The following is a 20,000-nucleotide window of genomic DNA, read 5'->3' on the forward strand; positions in this document are numbered from 1 at the left end:
CGTTAGGTTCAGAATGATTTTGGCGAAATTATTGCATACACAAATTTTTACTTGTCCTATATGGCAAGAAGAACGTTGCTATTTAAGCCAAGATCGCAAATTCTGCCTATTTGGCACGACATATATATATATATATATATATATATATATATATATATATATATATATCTATATATATATATATATATATATATATATATATATATATATATATATATATATATATATATATATATAATTTTGATAATTTTTTGTTTGAATTGGATATAATACGAGAATGATCACATTATATGTTTGACGTGAAATATTTTGAATTGAGAAAGGTGTGAGAGGGAAAAATTCAAGTCACTAACAGTTGTAAAAGGCATCTGGAGTCTATAGTCTATAAATATAGTGACACTGCGGGTCTCTGGCACCTTGTCTATGACACATGGACCCATCTTAATGTCTCTGAGAAATGCAGACATGGTGCGACGTGAGTACTACTGGTAGAATGATGTATTCTTCGCTTGTGAATGATGCAGTCCTCTGTTAGGTAGAATGATTCATTCCTTGTTCGTAAAGGAGTAGGATGGACCATTCGCCTCTTTTGAAGAATGTATTAATGGTATATTCGCACTGTCAGACTACAACACAACAGTATCTTGGTAGAGAGGACATCTTCGACAACTTTATTGCCTGATTACTAGTTACAAATGAGTAGGGTTGAATTTGAGATGGACCATTTCAGAAGTCTTTCAACACTGCTTCTCAGTTATTACTTTCTTGCTTCTACTCGTGGGCAATGTCTCTTCTGTCGTCTTCAAGATTTTCTGCGCCTCACCTGTGCCAGTATATAAATCTCTATCTATACTGATGCTTCAAGTTCACACTGTTCCACACTATAGAGCAGAACTCTTCTCCAGGCTGAGGGATTGACCACCTCAAAGCTACTTATTCGAGGGTGATGGATCGATTACGTCGTCTGTACATCACCACTGCTTCCGCTGTCTCCTCTGTATTCGACTGAAGAAGATGTGTAGACGGAATAAATACACCTAACTGAATAATAATATTAATAATTGTAATAATTTATTTATTATTAGAAGGTCTATAACACCTGAAATACATCATAAACCAAGTGATGTGAACACATTAAACTCCCTAAGATAACAGTGTAGGGAGCTGGACACCCATGTTGTTGTCCACTCACTGGGGGGCCGCGACCCACTGTTTGAGAAATAATGTTAATATAGAGCTTGTTGAGCTCCACTTTAGGTTATAGATTATTGAGTCTAAACGCTGCTAAAATATAGATTATTCATTTATAGATCATTGAATTATAGAACATAAACAGTTTCGATACATAATGTTTAATGTTCAGTTTACATTTACCCTCGTGTAGTCGATAGGCTTTAAACCCAATTAACCAACAATCCATTATTTATAATGTTTAAACATTAATTTGATATTATAATTATATTAGAACGGTAACATATATCCGATGCTAATTACTTAGTATTGTTACGTTGAAATATTGCTTGCAAGAAAATCGCATTACGATATCATTGATGTTTCATGTGTAGTAGATGTATTATGCAATTTTTTTTACCGGAAACTGATATATTCAAGTTAAAAAATAACATTACTGCAGCTGAAAGTGTGCAGTAACATTATTAATTTTATGCAGCAATGTCTCTATGTTAGTTGCCTTTCTCTCTCTCTCTCTCTCTCTCTCTCTCTCTCTCTCTCTCTCTCTCTCTCTCTCTCTCTCTCTCTCTCGAATAAGTTAAACTTGAGATTTTGGCTTAAATAGCAACGCTCTTCTTGCCGAATAAGACAAGCGAAAATTTGTGTATGCAATAATTTCGCAAAAACCATTCAGAACCTACCGAAAAAATTATTTCACTGTATTTGTTTATTATTAAATTATTGTAAACTTACCTAAAATTTATTTAAATTGCGCTTGTTATAGGTAAGGGGACAGGGACGGGACCAAGAGAGAAAGAACAAGAACTGTTGGTAGTGATAAGGCTAGTAGAGGAAGTCAGCAAAACAGTCAGGTAGAAAGTGAAGCTGATTCTAAGGACGCCTGGAGGCAATACGAGCAGCTATCAACCGCAGCAAAGCACTGGCCGGGTCGATCTTCTGCCTACTTAAGGTTATGTCTGTGGCAGGCATCGAGATGAGAGATGACGAATGATTAGGCAGTTCAACAGAGGTACACAGCTTGACTAAGTTTGTTCCCGTTATATCGCTTGTCAGGTACACACATTCCCATGGCGTTCAACAGAAATATGTTGTTCACCACTATGAAATGATCAGAATCATAACCATAATTTTTAAAGGTGTGGACTAGTAAGCCAGGGAAAGGCCTCGGTCAGATAACCAAAAGCTCCGGCTGTGGGTCATTCATATTACTAAGACCCGTATCAGGAAACACTTGTCCTGTTTCCTGACAAACCTTATACCTACCTACCTACTTTAACAGTACGTCTCCCGCAACTTCCGACTGTGCATCTCACGAGGGAGTTAGGTCGGAAGTTATGTTAATTGCTAGCACTCTCTAACTTTCTTCTCTCGTATCTTTTCGCGATCTTTCGTTAAATGATCACATCTCCCTTTCCTTCTGTGTTCCTACTAAAACAAATTTAAGTCTTTAAAAAAGAAAAAACTCCAACTTCATTTTTCACATTCCTTAATAACAGGTTTAACTCTGTTGCATGTCTTCGCACTTTTCTAGTTATTTATGTTTCTTTACCTGCGGCGGCCGCCGCCGCACTAGTTTTAAGTAGTGTCGTTTATACTGTCCGGTGTAACTTATAAGAGTAATATTACTCGCTGCACACCGCGCTATATTGTGCCTGGCATATTTGGCTTCCACCACTCACAATTCATGGGTGACACACATGATATATCTGCATACCTCTTGTCCTGCGTGCCAACAGTTCATGCCAGAAGAGTATGCCAGCATTGCATTCCAAGTGTATGCCACAGTTGTATACCATTAGTGTATGCCAGCGGTGATAACAGCATATGCCATCAGAATATATTGAGAGTGTATGCGAATACAGCATACCAGCGGTATATGTCAACAGTATATGCCAACAGTGCCACAAGTGCTAACAATGTATATAAAAAGTTCATTTAATCACTGCCAGCAGTGCCTCAATTGGTAACAGTGTATAGTAGCAATATCCACTTACAGAGTATACCAAGACTGTATACCACAGTATATTCCAAAATTATGTACTGCATATGTGTGGAGGTAAGTGTAGTGTAAACAACTCATATAATGGATGGTTATTCTCACCAGGTGTACACAAGCCGAACCACAACTCAGGTGATAGAGATGAATGTTTGTTCTTACCTGGTTGTCTGCTGTCCTTTATGTTGTTCCCACTGCTGCTGCTGCTGCTACTACTACTACTACTACTACTACTACTACTACTACTACTACTACTACTACTACTACTACTACTACTAATAATAATAATAATAATAATAATAATAATAATAATAAAAATAATAATAATGTTACTACTACTACTACTATTATTACTACTGCCATTACTGCTATTATTACTACTACCATTACTAATACTATTACTACTACTACTACTACTACTACTACTATTACTATTGCTACTACTATTACTGCTATTACTACTACTATTACTGCTATTACTACTACTATTACTGCTACCGTTACTATTACTGCTACTATTACTATTAACACTATTACTGCTATTACTACTACTACTATTACTGCTGTTACTACTACTATTACTACTACTACTAGTATTACCACTACTGTTACTACTACATTATTGCTACTATTACTACTACTACCACCGCCACTACTGCTGCTATTACTACTATTACTACTACTGTTATTACTACTATTACTACTACTATTACTACTATTACTATTGCTAATATTACTACTATTACTACCACCACCACTACTGTTGCTATTACTATTACTACTACTGTTACTACTATTATTGCTACTATTACTACTACTGTTACCACTACTACTACTATTATTACTTCTACCACTACTGCTACTACTACAGCCACCATTACTATCACCATTACCATTATTTTGCTTGTTCGTCTTCTAGTGAGAACAGAATAGGAAAACCTGTCTCACTCTCTATTTTATGTTTGTGATCAAGTTCTTTTTTTCAGTAATGATTAAAATGCTCTCTCAGTGTACATACACTGAGATACACACCTCTCAGTGTACATACACTGAGATACACACCTCTCAGTGTACATACATTGAGATACACACCTCTCAGTGTACATACACTGAGATACACATCTCTCAGTGTACATACACTGAGATACACACCTCTCAGTGTACATACATTGAGATACACACCTCTCAGTGTACATACACTGAGATACACACCTCTCAGTGTACATACACTGAGATACACACCTCTCAGTGTACATACACTGAGATACACACCTCTCAGTGTACATACACTGAGATACACACCTCTCAGTGTACATACACTGAGATACACACCTCTCAGTGTACATACACTGAGATACACACCTCTCAGTGTACATACACTGAGATACACACCTCTCAGTGTACATACACTGAGATACACACCTCTCAGTGTACATACACTGAGATACATACCTCTCAGTGTACATACACTGAGATACACACCTCTCAGTGTACATACATTGAGATACACACCTCTCAGTGTACATATATTGAGATACACACCTCTCAGTGTACATACACTGAGATACACACCTCTCAGTGTACATACATTGAGATACACACCTCTCAGTGTACATACACTGAGATACACGCCTATCAGTGTACATACATTGAGATACACACCTCTCAGTGTACATACATTGAGATACACACCTCTCAGTGTACATACACTGAGATACACACCTCTCAGTGTACATACATTGAGATACACTGGTCTCAGTGTACATACATTGAGATACACACCTCTCAGTGTACATACATTGAGATACACACCTCTCAGTGTACATACATTGAGGTACACACCTCTCAGTGTACATACACTGAGATACACACCTCTCAGTGTACATACATTGAGGTACACACCTCTCAGTGTACATACACTGAGATACACACCTCTCAGTGTACATACATTGAGGTACACACCTCTCAGTGTACATACACTGAGATACACACCTCTCAGTGTACATACATTGAGATACACACCTCTCAGTGTACATACACTGAGATACACACCTCTCAGTGTACATACATTGAGATACACTGGTCTGAGTGTACATACATTGAGATACACACCTCTCAGTGTACATACATTGAGATACACACCTCTCAGTGTACATACATTGAGGTACACACCTCTCAGTGTACATACACTGAGATACACACCTCTCAGTGTACATACATTGAGGTACACACCTCTCAGTGTACATACACTGAGATACACACCTCTCAGTGTACATACACTGAGATACACACCTCTCAGTGTACATATACTGAGATACACACCTCTCAGTGTACATACACTGAGATACACACCTCTCAGTGTACATACACTGAAAAACACACAACTTTCGGTGTATAGTCACTGAGAACCCGCCTCCTGAATTTTGCAAATATTTTATCGGGTGAAGAAGGTAATACAATTTTTTTCCTACCAGTGTTACTAAAGTGGTAAAGCATCTTATCTCGACTACATTTCGCGTATCAAAGGTAATTTATTATATTCACTTATGAAAGAGAGATTACTTTAAATTAATCTCTTGGCCTCTCACCGCCGTTACTCTGGTGGACGTTGAAGATAAAATTTCTTCTCCTTTTGCTTATCCATGTAGGTTGATTAGATAATCACAGAGTGCTGATGGGATGCTGTGGGAAGATTCTGGCAGTTGCAGATGGAGACGCGCAAAAAGTAACTGGGAAACATTATCTAGATAACATTTAGCCCAGGTAACAAGTTTTATTTTTTTTTTTAAGATCTGTAAATGTCTTAAAAAAATAGCCTGTTTCGTAGTTTCTGAATCTTGTTTGATTAATTGGCAGTGACAGTCAGTCGTGAGAGAGGAGTGTTTAGGTCCGTGAGGAGAGGGGAGTGTTTAAGTCTGTGAGGAGAGGGGAGTGTTTAGTTCCGTGAGGAGAGGGAAGTGTTTAGGTCCGTGAGGAGAGCAGTGTTTAGGTCCGTGAGGAGAGGGGAGTGTTTAAGTCTGTGAGGAGAGGGCAGTGTTTAGTTCCGTGAGGAGAGGGAAGTGTTTAGGTCCGTGAGGAGAGCAGTGTTTAGGTCCGTGAGGAGAGGGGAATGTTTAGGTCCGTGAGGAGAGGGGAGTGTTTAGGTCCGTGAGGAGAGATAAGTGTTTAGGTCCGTGAGGAGAGGGGAATGTTTAGGTCCGTGAGGAGAGGGGAGTGTTTAGGTCCGTGAGGAGAGGGGACTGTTTAGGTCCGTGAGGAGAGGGGAGTGTTTAAGTCCGTGAGGAGAGGGGAGTGTTTAGGTCCGTGAGGAGAGGGAAGTGTTTTGGTCCGTGAGGAGAGAGGAGTGTTTAGGTCCGTGAGGAGAGGGGAGTGTTTAGGTCCGTGAGGAGAGAGGAGTGTTTAGGTCCGTGAGGAGAGTGGAGTGTTTAGATCCGTGAGGAGAGCGAAGTGTTTAGGTCCGTGAGGAGAGGGGAGTATTTAGGTCCGTGAAAAGAGGGGAGTGTTTAGGTCCGTGAGGAGAGGGGAGTGTTTAGGTCCGTGAGGAGAGGGGAGTGTTTAGGTCCGTGAGGAGAGGGGAGTGTTTAGGTCCGTGAGGAGAGGGGAGTGTTTAGGTCCGTGAAGAGAGGGCAGTGTTTAGGTCCGTGAGGAGAGAGGAGTGTTTAGGTCCGTGAGGAGAGGGAAGTGTTTAGGTCCGTGAGGAGAGAGGAGTGTTTAGGTCCGTGAGGTGAGGGGAGTGTTTAGGTCCGTGAGGAGAGAGGAGTGTTTAGGTCCGTGAGGAGAGTGGAGTGTTTAGGTCCGTGAGGAGAGGGGAGTGTTTAGGTCCGTGAGGAGAGGGGAGTGTTTAGGTCCGTGAGGAGAGGGAAGTGTTTAGGTCCGTGAGGAGAGGGGAGTCTTTAGGTCCGTGAGGAGAGGGAAGTGTTTAGGTCCGTGAGGAGAGGGGAGTGTTTAGGTCCGTGAGGAGAGGGGAGTGTTTAGGTCCGTGAGGAGAGGGAAGTGTTTAGGTCCGTGAGGAGAGGGGAGTGTTTAGGTCCGTGAGGAGAGGGGAGTGTTTAGGTCCGTGAGGAGAGGGGACTGTTTAGGTCCGTGAGGAGAGGGGAGTGTTTAAGTCCGTGAGGAGAGGGGAGTGTTTAGGTCCGTGAGGAGAGGGAAGTGTTTAGGTCCGTGAGGAGAGGGGAGTGTTTAGGTCCGTGAGGAGAGGGGAGTGTTTAGGTCCGTGAGGAGAGAGGAGTGTTTAGGTCCGTGAGGAGAGTGGAGTGTTTAGATCCGTGAGGAGAGCGAAGTGTTTAGGTCCGTGAGGAGAGGGTAGTATTTAGGTCCGTGAAAAGAGGGGAGTGTTTAGGTCCGTGAGGAGAGGGGAGTGTTTAGGTCCATGAGGAGAGGGGAGTGTTTAGGTCCGTGAGGAGAGGGGAGTGTTTAGGTCCGTGAGGAGAGGGGAGTGTTTAGGTCCGTGAGGAGAGGGCAGTGTTTAGGTCCGTGAGGAGAGAGGAGTGTTTAGGTCCGTGAGGAGAGGGAAGTGTTTAGGTCCGTGAGGAGAGAGGAGTGTTTAGGTCCGTGAGGTGAGGGGAGTGTTTAGGTCCGTGAGGAGAGAGGAGTGTTTAGGTCCGTGAGGAGAGTATAGTGTTTAGGTCCGTGAGGAGAGGGGAGTGTTTAGGTCCGTGAGGAGAGGGGAGTGTTTAGGTCCGTGAGGAGAGGGAAGTGTTTAGGTCCGTGAGGAGAGGGGAGTCTTTAGGTCCGTGAGGAGAGGGAAGTGTTTAGGTCCGTGAGGAGAGGGGAGTGTTTAGGTCCGTGAGGAGAGGGGAGTGTTTAGGTCCGTGAGGAGAGGGGAGTGTTTAGGTCCGTGAGGAGAGGGCAGTGTTTAGGTCCGTGAGGAGAGAGGAGTGTTTAGGTCCGTGAGGAGAGGGAAGTGTTTAGGTCCGTGAGGAGAGAGGAGTGTTTAGGTCCGTGAGGAGAGAGGAGTGTTTAGGTCCGTGAGGAGAGAGGAGTGTTTAGGTCCGTGAGGAGAGAGGAGTGTTTAGGTCCGTGAGGAGAGGGGAGTGTTTAGGTCCGTGAGGAGAGGGGAGTGTTTAGGTCCGTGAGGAGAGGGAAGTGTTTAGGTCCGTGAGGAGAGGGGAGTGTTTAGGTCCGTGAGGAGAGGGGAGTGTTTAGGTCCGTGAGGAGAGGGGAGTGTTTAGGTCCGTGAGGAGAGGGGAGTGTTTAGGTCCGTGAGGAGAGGGGAGTGTTTAGGTCCGTGAGGAGAGGGAAGTGTTTAGGTCCGTGAGGAGAGGGGAGTGTTTAGGTCCGTGAGGAGAGGGGAGTGTTTAGGTCCGTGAGGAGAGGGGACTGTTTAGGTCCGTGAGGAGAGGGAAGTGTTTAAGTCCGTGAGGAGAGGGGAGTGTTTAGGTCCGTGAGGAGAGAGGAGTGTTTAGGTCCGTGAGGAGAGAGGAGTGTTTAGGTCCGTGAGGAGAGGGGAGTGTTTAGGTCCGTGAGGAGAGAGGAGTGTTTAGGTCCGTGAGGAGAGTGGAGTGTTTAGATCCGTGAGGAGAGCGAAGTGTTTAGGTCCGTGAGGAGAGGGTAGTGTTTAGGTCCGTGAAAAGAGGGGAGTGTTTAGGTCCGTGAGGAGAGGGGAGTGTTTAGGTCCGTGAGGAGAGGGCAGTGTTTAGGTCCGTGAGGAGAGGGGAGTGTTTAGGTCCGTGAGGAGAGGGGAGTTTTTAGGTCCGTGAGGAGAGGGAAGTGTTTAGGTCCGTGAGGAGAGAGCAATGTTTAGGTCCGTGAGGAGAGGGAAGTGTTTAGGTCCGTGAGGAGAGAGGAGTGTTTAGGTCCGTGAGGAGAGGGGAGTGTTTAGGTCCGTGAGGAGAGAGGAGTGTTTAGGTCCGTGAGGAGAGTGTAGTGTTTAGGTCCGTGAGGAGAGGGTAGTGTTTAGGTCCGTGAGGAGAGGGGAGTGTTTAGGTCCGTGAGGAGAGGGAAGTGTTTAGGTCCGTGAGGAGAGGGGAGTGTTTAGGTCCGTGAGGAGAGGGGAGTGTTTAGGTCCGTGAGGAGAGGGGAGTGTTTAGGTCCGTGAGGAGAGGGCAGTGTTTAGGTCCGTGAGGAGAGAGGAGTGTTTAGGTCCGTGAGGAGAGGGAAGTGTTTAGGTCCGTGAGGAGAGAGGAGTGTTTAGGTCCGTGAGGAGAGGGGAGTGTTTAGGTCCGTGAGGAGAGAGGAGTGTTTAGGTCCGTGAGGAGAGTGGAGTGTTTAGGTCCGTGAGGAGAGGGGAGTGTTTAGGTCCGTGAGGAGAGGGGAGTGTTTAGGTCCGTGAGGAGAGGGGAGTGTTTAGGTCCGTGAGGAGAGGGAAGTGTTTAGGTCCGTGAGGAGAGAGCAATGTTTAGGTCCGTGAGGAGAGTGGAGTGTTTAGGTCCGTGAGGAGAGAGATGTGTTTAGGTCCGTGAGGAGAGGGAAGTGTTTAGGTCCGTGAGGAGAGGGGAGTCTTTAGGTCCGTGAGGAGAGGGAAGTGTTTAGGTCCGTGAGGAGAGGGGAATGTTTAGGTCCGTGAGGAGAGGGGAGTGTTTAGGTCCGTGAGGAGAGGGGAGTGTTTAGGTCCGTGAGGAGAGGGGAGTGTTTTGGTCCGTGAGGAGAGGGGAGTGTTTAGGTCCTTGAGGAGAGGGGAGTGTTTAGGTCCATGAGGAGAGGGAAGTGTTTAGGTCCGTGAGGAGAGGGGAGTGTTTAGGTCCGTGAGGAGAGGGAAGTGTTTAGGTCCGTGAGGAGAGAGGAGTTTTTATGTCCGTGAGGAGAGAGGAGTGTTTAGGTCCGTGAGGAGAGATGAGGGTTTAGGTGCTTGTGGAGTGTTTAGGTCCGTGAGGAGAGAGGAGTGTTTAGGTCCGTGAGGAGAGAGGAGTGTTTAGGTCCTTGAGGAGAGGGGAGTGTTTAGGTCCCTGAGGAAAGAGGAGTGTTTAGGTCCTTGAGGAGAGAGGAGTGTTTAGGTCCCTGAGGAGAGAGGAGTGTTTAGGTCCTTGAGGAGAGAGGAGTGTTTAGGTCCGTGAGGAGAGAGGAGTGTTTAGGTCCGTGAGGAGAGAGAGGAGTGTTTAGGTCCTTGAGGAGAGAGGAGTGTTTAGGTCCTTGAGGAGAGAGGAGTGTTTAGGTCCCTGAGTAGAGAGGTGTGTTTAGGTCCTTGAGGAGAGAGGAGTGTTTAGGTCCGTGAGGAGAGAGGAGTGTTTAGGTCCGTGAGGAGAGAGGAGTGTTTAGGTCCTTGAGGAGAGAGGAGTGTTTAGTGTTTAGGTCCCTGAGGAGAGGGGTCCTTGAGGAGAGAGAGGAGTGTTTAGGTCCTTGAGGAGAGAGGAGTGTTTAGGTCCCTGAGGAGAGAGGAGTGTTTAGGTCCTTGAGGAGAGAGGAGTGTTTAGGTCCTTGAGGAGAGAGGAGTGTTTAGGTCCCTGAGGAGAGAGGAGTGTTTAGGTCCCTGAGGAGAGAGGAGTGTTTAGGTCCCTGAGGAGAGAGGAGTGTTTAGGTCCTTGAGGAGGTACGTTTGTGACGCATTGAGTCACACACCTGTGCAACGTCTGTGCAACACCTGTGCAACACCTGGTTGTCATTAACATAAAGACGTTTCGTTGACTAATTGCTTTTTAACTAGTTGGTATAACGTTTTTGCAATAAAAGCTATGTAGGTGTGTGTGTTTCACTAACTTGTTAGTACTGTGCATCATTAACGGTGTATCTGTGTAAGTGGTGTTTTTAACTTCCGTAGTGCACATCTCTCAGTATTGTATACAATTAATGTAGTGACACCCTGGTACACGAGAACCTCGAGGCCAAGAGAACTTCGAGGCCAAGAGAACCTCGTTGCCACGAGAACCTCGAGGCCATGAGACTCTCAAGGTCACGAGAACCTCGAAGGCATGAGAACCTGGAGGCCAAGAGAACCTCGAGGCCAAGAGAACCTCGTTGCCACGAGAACCTCGAGGCCAATAGAACCTCGAGGCCAAGAGAACCTCGATGCCAAGAGAACCTCGTTGTCACGAGAACCTCGAGGTCAAGAGATCCTCGAGGCCAAGAGAACCTCGAGGCCAAGAGAACCTCGAGGCCATGAGAACCTCGAGACCACGAGAACCTTGAGACACACGAGGGAAGAAGAGATTGTGCGATAGCGTAGTTTATAGTGCTGCTCACCTCCAATGTTTCGCTCTCAGCGTGACCGGGAAGAAACAAGGCGTGAGGTAAGGTGAGAGTGAGAGTGAGGTAAGGCCTAGAGGCCTTACCTCACTCTCACTTGAGTCTAGAGGCTTTACCTCACTCTCACTTAAGCCTAGAGGCCTTACCTCACTCTCTCTAGAGCCTAGAGACCTTACCTCATTCTCACTTGAGCCTAGAGGCCTTACCTCACTCTCTCTAGAGCCTAGAGACCTTACCTCATTCTCACTTGAGCCTAGAGGCCTTACCTCACTCTCACTTGAGCCTAGAGGCCTTACCTCACTCTCTCTAGAGCCTAGAGACCTTACCTCATTCTCACTTGAGCCTAGAGGCCTTACCTCACTCTCACTTAAGCCTAGAGGCCTTACCTCACTCTCTCTAGAGCCTAGAGACCTTACCTCATTCTCACTTGAGCCTAGAGGCCTTACCTCACTCTCACTTGAGCCTAGAGGCCTTACCACAATCTCACTTGAGCCTAGAGTCTTTACTTCACTCTCTCTAGAGCCTAGAGGCCTTACCACAATCTCACATGAGCCTAGAGGCCTTACCTCACTCTCTCTAGAGCCTAGAGACCTTACCTCACTCTCCCTTGAGCCTAGAGGTCTTACCTCACTCTCATTTGAGCCTAGAGGCCTTACCTCACTCTCCCTTGAGCCTGGAGGCCTTACCTCACTCTCCCTTGAGCCTAGAGGCCTTACCTCACTCTCCCCTGAGCCTAGAGGCCTTACCTCACTCTCCCCTGAGCCTAGAGGCCTTACCTCACTCTGTCTTGAGCCTAGAGGCCTTACCTCACTCTCTCTTGAGCCTAGAGGCCTTACCTCACTCTCCCCTGAGCCTAGAGGCCTTACCTCACTCTCCCTTGAGCCTAGAGGCCTTACCTCACTCTCCCCTGAGCCTAGAGGCCTTACCTCACTCTCTCTTGAGCCTAGAGGCCTTACCTCACTCTCTCTTGAGCCTAGAGGCCTTACCTCACTCTCTCTTGAGCCTAGAGGCCTTACCTCACTCTCTCTTGAGCCTAGAGGCCTTACCTCACTCTCCTTGAGCCTAGAGGCCTTACCTCACTCTCTCTTGAGCCTAGAGGCCTTACCTCACTCTCCCCTGAGCCTAGAGGCCTTACCTCACTCTCTCTTGAGCCTAGAGGCCTTTCCTCAGTCTCCCTTGAGCCTTAATCCTTACGTTAGAGGCTATTATTATTATTATTATTATTATTATTATTATTATTATTATTATTATTATTATTATTATTATTATTTTATTATTATTATTTTAGCAGTATAATTAATTTAACAAATAGTAATATAAATAATAATTCGAAGGAGAAAATATAAAAACACATAGAGGATTATTCTGCTATGTAACAAAGTGAAATATATTGAAACCGGGAAATGGAAAAGTAAATTGAAAAAAAATGTGCGACGATATTTTGTGTATAAAAAAAATCGCAAAATTTGAAGGCAATACTTGAAGTTTTTCCCCCAGAGTGTTAAACCTGGTGACAGGTAGACTGACAGGTAAACTGACAGGTAGACTGACAGGTAAACTAGCAAGTAGACTGACAGGTAAACTGACAGGTAGACTGACAGGTAAACTGACAGGTAGACTGACAGGTAAACTAGCAGGTAGACTGACAGGTAAACTAGCAGGTAGACTGACAGGTAAACCAGCAGGTAGACTGACAGGTAAACTAGCAGGTAGAATGACAGGCAAACTAGCAGGTAGACTGACAGATAAACTAGCAGGTAGACTGACAGGTAAGCTAGCAGGTAGAATGACAGGTAGACTGACAGGTAAACTAGTAGGTAGATTGACAGGTAGACTGACAGGTAAACTGGCAGGTAGAATGATAGGTAGACTTACAGGTAGAATGACAGGTAGACTGACAGGTAAACTGGCAGGTAGAATGATAGTTAGAATGACAGGTAAACTGGCAGGTAGAATGATAGGTAGACTGGTAGGTAGAATGACAGGTAAACTGGCAGGTAGAATGATAGGTAGACTGGTAGGTAGAATGACAGGCAGACTGAGAGGTAAACTGGCAGGTAGAATGACAGGCAGACTGAGAGGTAAACTGGCAGGTAGAATGACAGGTAGACTGATAGGTAAACTGGCAGGTAATATGACAGGCAGAATTATAGGTAGACTGGTAGGTAGAATGAAAGGTAGACTGGCAGGTAGAATGACAGGTAGGCTGACAGGTAAACTGACAGGTAGACTGACAGGTAAACTAACAGGTAGACTGACAGGGAAAATAGCAGGTAGACTGACAGGTAAACTAGCAGGTAGACTGACAGGTAAACTAGCAGGTAGAATTACAGGTAGACTGACAGGTAGACTGACAGATAAACTAGCAGGTAGACTGACATAAACTAGCAGGTAGACTGACAGGTAAACTAGCAGGTAGACTGACAGGTAAACTAGTAGGTAGACTAGCAGGTAGACTGACAGGTAAATTGGCAGGTAGACTGACAGGTAAACTGGCAGGTAGAATGATAGGTAGACTGACATGTAAACTGGCAGGCAGAATGATAGGTATAATGACAGGTAAACTGGCAGGTAGAATGACAGGTAAACTGGCAGGTAGAATGATAGGTAGACTGGTAGGTAGAATGACAGGTAAACTGGCAGGTAGAATGATAGGTAGACTGGTAGGTAGAATGACAGGTAGACTGAGAGGTAAACTGGCAGGTAGAATGACAGGTAGACTGATAGGTAAACTGGCAGGTAGAATGACAGGCAGAATCATAGGTAGACTGGTAGGTAGAATGAAAGGTAGACTGGCAGGTAAAATGATAGGTAGACTCTCAGGTAGAATGAGAGGTAGATTGACAGGTAAACTGTCAGATAGAATGACAGGTAAACTGGCAGGTAGAATGACAGGTAAAATAACAGGTAAACTGGCAGGTATAATGATAGGTACATTGGCAGATAGAATGAAAGGTTGAATGTTAGGTAGACTGGCAGGTAGAATGACAGGTAGATTGACAGGCAAACTGGCAGGTAGAATGATAGGTAGATTGGTAGGTAGAAGGACAGGTAGACTGGAACGAGGAAATAGTATGTCAGGTACATTTATAGGTAGAATAAGAGGTAAACCGACGAATAGGCAAGTAAACTGGTAGATTCACCGGCAGGTACAATAAATGGTAGACTAACAGACTGGTAGGTAGATTGACAGGTAAATTGATAGGTAGACTAACAGTAGTTAAAGCTAACAAGAACAACAGTTAAAGCTAACAAGAACAACAGTTAAAGCTAACAAGAACATCAGTTAAAGGTAACAAGAAGAACAGTTAATGTTAACAAGAACAACAGTTAATGTTAACAAGAACAACAGTTAAAGTTAACAAGAAAAACAGTTAAAGCTAACAAGAATAACAGTTAAAGCTAACAAGAACAACAGTTAAGTTAACAAGAACAACAGTTAAAGCTAACAAGAACAACAGTTAAAGCTAACAAGAACAACAGTTAAAGCTAACAAGAACAACAGTTAAAGTTAACAAGAACAACAGTTAAAGGTAACAAGAACAACAGTTAAAGTTAACAAGAACAACAGTTAATGTTAACAAGATCAACAGTTAATGTTAACAAGAACAACAGTTAATGTTAACAAGAACAACGGTTAATGTTAACAAGAACAACAGTTAAAGCTAACAAGAACAACAGTTAAAGCTAAGAAGAACAACAGTTAAAGCTAACAAGAACAACAGTTAATGTTAACAAGAACAACAGTTAAAGATAACAAGAACAACAGTTAATGTTAACAAGAACAACAGTTAAAGCTAACAAGAACAACAGTTAAAGCTAACAAGAACAACAGTTAATGTTAACACGAACAACAGTTAAAGCTAACAAGAACAACAGTTAATGTTAACAAGAACAACAGTTAAAGCTAAGAAGAACAACAGTTAATGTTAACAAGAACAACAGTTAAAGCTAACAAGAACAACAGTTAAAGTTAACAACAACAACAGTTAAAGGTAACAAGAACAACAGTTAATGTTAACAAGAACAACAGTTAAAGTTAACAAGAACAACAGTTAATGTTAACAAGAACAACAGTTAAAGCTAACAAGAACAACAGTTAAAGCTAACAAGAACAACAGTTAATGTTAACAAGAAGAGCAGTTCAAGTTAACAACAACAGTTAATGTTAACAAGAACAACAGTTAAAGTTAACAAGAACAACAGTTAATGTTAACAAGAACAACAGTTAATGTTAACAAGAACAACAGTTAATGTTAATAAGAACAGTTAAAGCTAACAAGAACAACAGTTAAAGCTAACAAGAACAACAGTTAGTGTTAACAAGAACAACAGTTAAAGCTAACAAGAACAACAGTTAATGTAAACAAGAAAAACAGTTAAAGCTAACAAGAACAACAGTTAAAGCTAACAAGAACAACAGTTAATGTTAACAAGAACAACAGTTAAAGCTAACAAGAACAACAGTTAATGTTAACAAGAACAATAGTTAAAGCTAACAAGAACAACAGTTAATGTTAACAAGAACAACACTTGAAGCTAACAAGAACAACAGTTAAAGTTACAAGAACAACAGTTAAAATTAACAAGAACAACAGTTAAAGCTAACAAGAACGACAGTTAAAGTTAACAAGAACAACAGTTAAAGTTAACAAGAAAAACAGTTAAAGGTAACAAGAACAACAGTTAAAGTTACAAGAACAACAGTTAGTGTTAACAAGAACAACAGTTAAAGTTAACAAGAACAACAGTTAAAGTTAACAAGAACAACAGATAAAGCTAACAAGAACAACAGTTAAAGTTAACAAGAACAACAGTTAAAGTTACAAGAGCAACAGTTAGTGTTAACAAGAACAGCAGTTAATATTAACAAGAACAACAGTTAAAGCTAACAAGAATAGCAGCTAAAGCTAACAGGAACAACAGTTAAAGTTAAGAACAACAGTTGAAATTAACAAGAACAACAGTTAAAGTTAACAAGAACAACGGTTAAAGTTAAAAAGAACAACAGCTAATGTTAACAAGAACAGCAGTTAAAGCTAACAAGAACAGCAGTTAAAGTTAACAAGAACAACAATTAATGTTAACAAGAACAGCAGTTAAAGCTAACAAGAACATCAGTTAAAGCTAACAAGAACAGCAGTTAAAGTTAACAAGAACAACAGTTAAAGTTAACAAGAACAACAGTTAAATTTAACAAGAACAGTTAAAGTTAACAAGAACAGCAGTTAAAGTTAACAAGAACAACTGTTAAAGTTAACAGAACAACAGTTAAAGTTAACAAGAGCAACAGTTAAAGTTAACAAGAACAACAGTTAAAGTTAACAAGAACAGCAGTTAAAGTTAACAAGAACAACAGTTAAAGTTAACAAGAACAACAGTTAAAGTTAACAAGAACAGTTAAAGTTAACAAGAACAGCAGTTAAAGTTAACAAGAACAACAGTTAAAGTTAACAGAACAACAGTTAAAGTTAACAAGAGCAACAGTTAAAGTTAACAAGAACAACAGTTAAAGTTAACAAGAACAACAGTTAAAGTTAACAAGAACAACAGTTAAAGTTAACAAGAACAACAGTTAAAGCTAACAAGAACAACAGTTAATGTTAACAAGAACAACAGTTAAAGTTAACAAGAACAACAGTTAAAGTTAACAAGAACAACAGTTAAAGTTAACAGAACAACAGTTAAAGTTAATAAGAGCAACAGTTAAAGTTAACAGAACAACAGTTAAAGTTAACAAGAACAACAGTTAAAGTTAACAAGAACAACAGTTAAAGTTAACAAGAACAACAGTTAATGTTAACAAGAACAACAGTTAATGTTAACAAGAACAACAGTTAATGTTAACAAGAACAACAGTTAATGTTAACAAGAACAACAGTTAAAGCTAACAAGAACAACAGTTAAAGCTAACAAGAACAACAGTTAATGTTAAGAACAACAGTTAAAGCTAACAAGAACAACAGTTAAAGTTACAAGAACAACAGTTAAAATTAACAAGAACAACAGTTAAAGCTAACAAGAACAACAGTTAAAGTTAACAAGAAAAACAGTTAAAGCTAACAAGAACAACAGTTAAAGTTACAAGAACAACAGTTAAAGTTAACAAGAACAACAGTTAATGTTAACAAGAACAACAGTTAATGTTAACAAGAAAAACAGTTAATGTTAATAAGAACAGTTAAAGCTAACAAGAACAACAGTTAATGTTAACAAGAACAACAGTTAAAGCTAACAAGAACAACAGTTAATGTTAACAAGAACAACAGTTAAAGCTAACAAGAACAACAGTTAAAGCTAACAAGAACAACAGTTAATGTTAACATGAACAACAGTTAAAGCTAACAAGAACAACAGTTAATGTTAACAAGAACAACAGTTAAAGCTAACAAGAACAACAGTTAATGTTAACAAGAACAACAGTTAAAGCTAACAAGAACAACAGTTAAAGTTAACAAGAACAACAGTTAAAGTTAACAACAACAACAGTTAAAGGTAACAAGAACAACAGTTAATGTTAACAAGAACAACAGTTAAAGTTAACAAGAACAACAGTTAATGTTAACAAGAACAACAGTTAAAGCTAACAAGAACAACAGTTAAAGCTAACAAGAACAACAGTTAATGTTAACAAGAAGAGCAGTTCAAGTTAACAACAACAGTTAATGTTAACAAGAACAACAGTTAAAGTTAACAAGAACAACAGTTAATGTTAACAAGAACAACAGTTAATGTTAACAAGAACAACAGTTAATGTTAATAAGAACAGTTAAAGCTAACAAGAACAACAGTTAAAGCTAACAAGAACAACAGTTAGTGTTAACAAGAACAACAGTTAAAGCTAACAAGAACAACAGTTAATGTAAACAAGAAAAACAGTTAAAGCTAACAAGAACAACAGTTAAAGCTAACAAGAACAACAGTTAATGTTAACAAGAACAACAGTTAAAGCTAACAAGAACAACAGTTAATGTTAACAAGAACAATAGTTAAAGCTAACAAGAACAACAGTTAATGTTAACAAGAACAACACTTGAAGCTAACAAGAACAACAGTTAAAGTTACAAGAACAACAGTTAAAATTAACAAGAACAACAGTTAAAGCTAACAAGAACGACAGTTAAAGTTAACAAGAACAACAGTTAAAGTTAACAAGAAAAACAGTTAAAGGTAACAAGAACAACAGTTAAAGTTACAAGAACAACAGTTAGTGTTAACAAGAACAACAGTTAAAGTTAACAAGAACAACAGTTAAAGTTAACAAGAACAACAGATAAAGCTAACAAGAACAACAGTTAAAGTTAACAAGAACAACAGTTAAAGTTACAAGAGCAACAGTTAGTGTTAACAAGAACAGCAGTTAATATTAACAAGAACAACAGTTAAAGCTAACAAGAATAGCAGCTAAAGCTAACAGGAACAACAGTTAAAGTTAAGAACAACAGTTGAAATTAACAAGAACAACAGTTAAAGTTAACAAGAACAACGGTTAAAGTTAAAAAGAACAACAGCTAATGTTAACAAGAACAGCAGTTAAAGCTAACAAGAACAGCAGTTAAAGTTAACAAGAACAACAATTAATGTTAACAAGAACAGCAGTTAAAGCTAACAAGAACATCAGTTAAAGCTAACAAGAACAGCAGTTAAAGTTAACAAGAACAACAGTTAAAGTTAACAAGAACAACAGTTAAATTTAACAAGAACAGTTAAAGTTAACAAGAACAGCAGTTAAAGTTAACAAGAACAACTGTTAAAGTTAACAGAACAACAGTTAAAGTTAACAAGAGCAACAGTTAAAGTTAACAAGAACAACAGTTAAAGTTAACAAGAACAGCAGTTAAAGTTAACAAGAACAACAGTTAAAGTTAACAAGAACAACAGTTAAAGTTAACAAGAACAGTTAAAGTTAACAAGAACAGCAGTTAAAGTTAACAAGAACAACAGTTAAAGTTAACAGAACAACAGTTAAAGTTAACAAGAGCAACAGTTAAAGTTAACAAGAACAACAGTTAAAGTTAACAAGAACAACAGTTAAAGTTAACAAGAACAACAGTTAAAGTTAACAAGAACAACAGTTAAAGCTAACAAGAACAACAGTTAATGTTAACAAGAACAACAGTTAAAGTTAACAAGAACAACAGTTAAAGTTAACAAGAACAACAGTTAAAGTTAACAGAACAACAGTTAAAGTTAATAAGAGCAACAGTTAAAGTTAACAGAACAACAGTTAAAGTTAACAAGAACAACAGTTAAAGTTAACAAGAACAACAGTTAAAGTTAACAAGAACAACAGTTAATGTTAACAAGAACAACAGTTAATGTTAACAAGAACAACAGTTAATGTTAACAAGAACAACAGTTAAAGCTAACAAGAACAACAGTTAAAGCTAACAAGAACAACAGTTAAAACTAACAAGAACAACAGTTCATGTTAACGAGAACAACAGTTAAAGCTAACAAGAACAACAGTTAAAGTTACAAGAACAACAGTTAAAATTAACAAGAAAAACAGTTAAAGCTAACAAGAACAACAATTAAAGTTAACAAGAAAAACAGTTAAAGCTAACAAGAACAACAGTTAAAGTTACAAGAACAACAGTTAAATTTAACAAGAACAACAGTTAATGTTAACAAGAACAACAGTTAATGTTAACAAGAACAACAGTTAATGTTAATAAGAACAGTTAAAGCTAAC

Source organism: Cherax quadricarinatus, chromosome 11 (genome assembly GCF_038502225.1).
Source record: "Cherax quadricarinatus isolate ZL_2023a chromosome 11, ASM3850222v1, whole genome shotgun sequence".
NCBI classification, from domain to species: Eukaryota; Metazoa; Arthropoda; class Malacostraca; order Decapoda; family Parastacidae; genus Cherax; species Cherax quadricarinatus.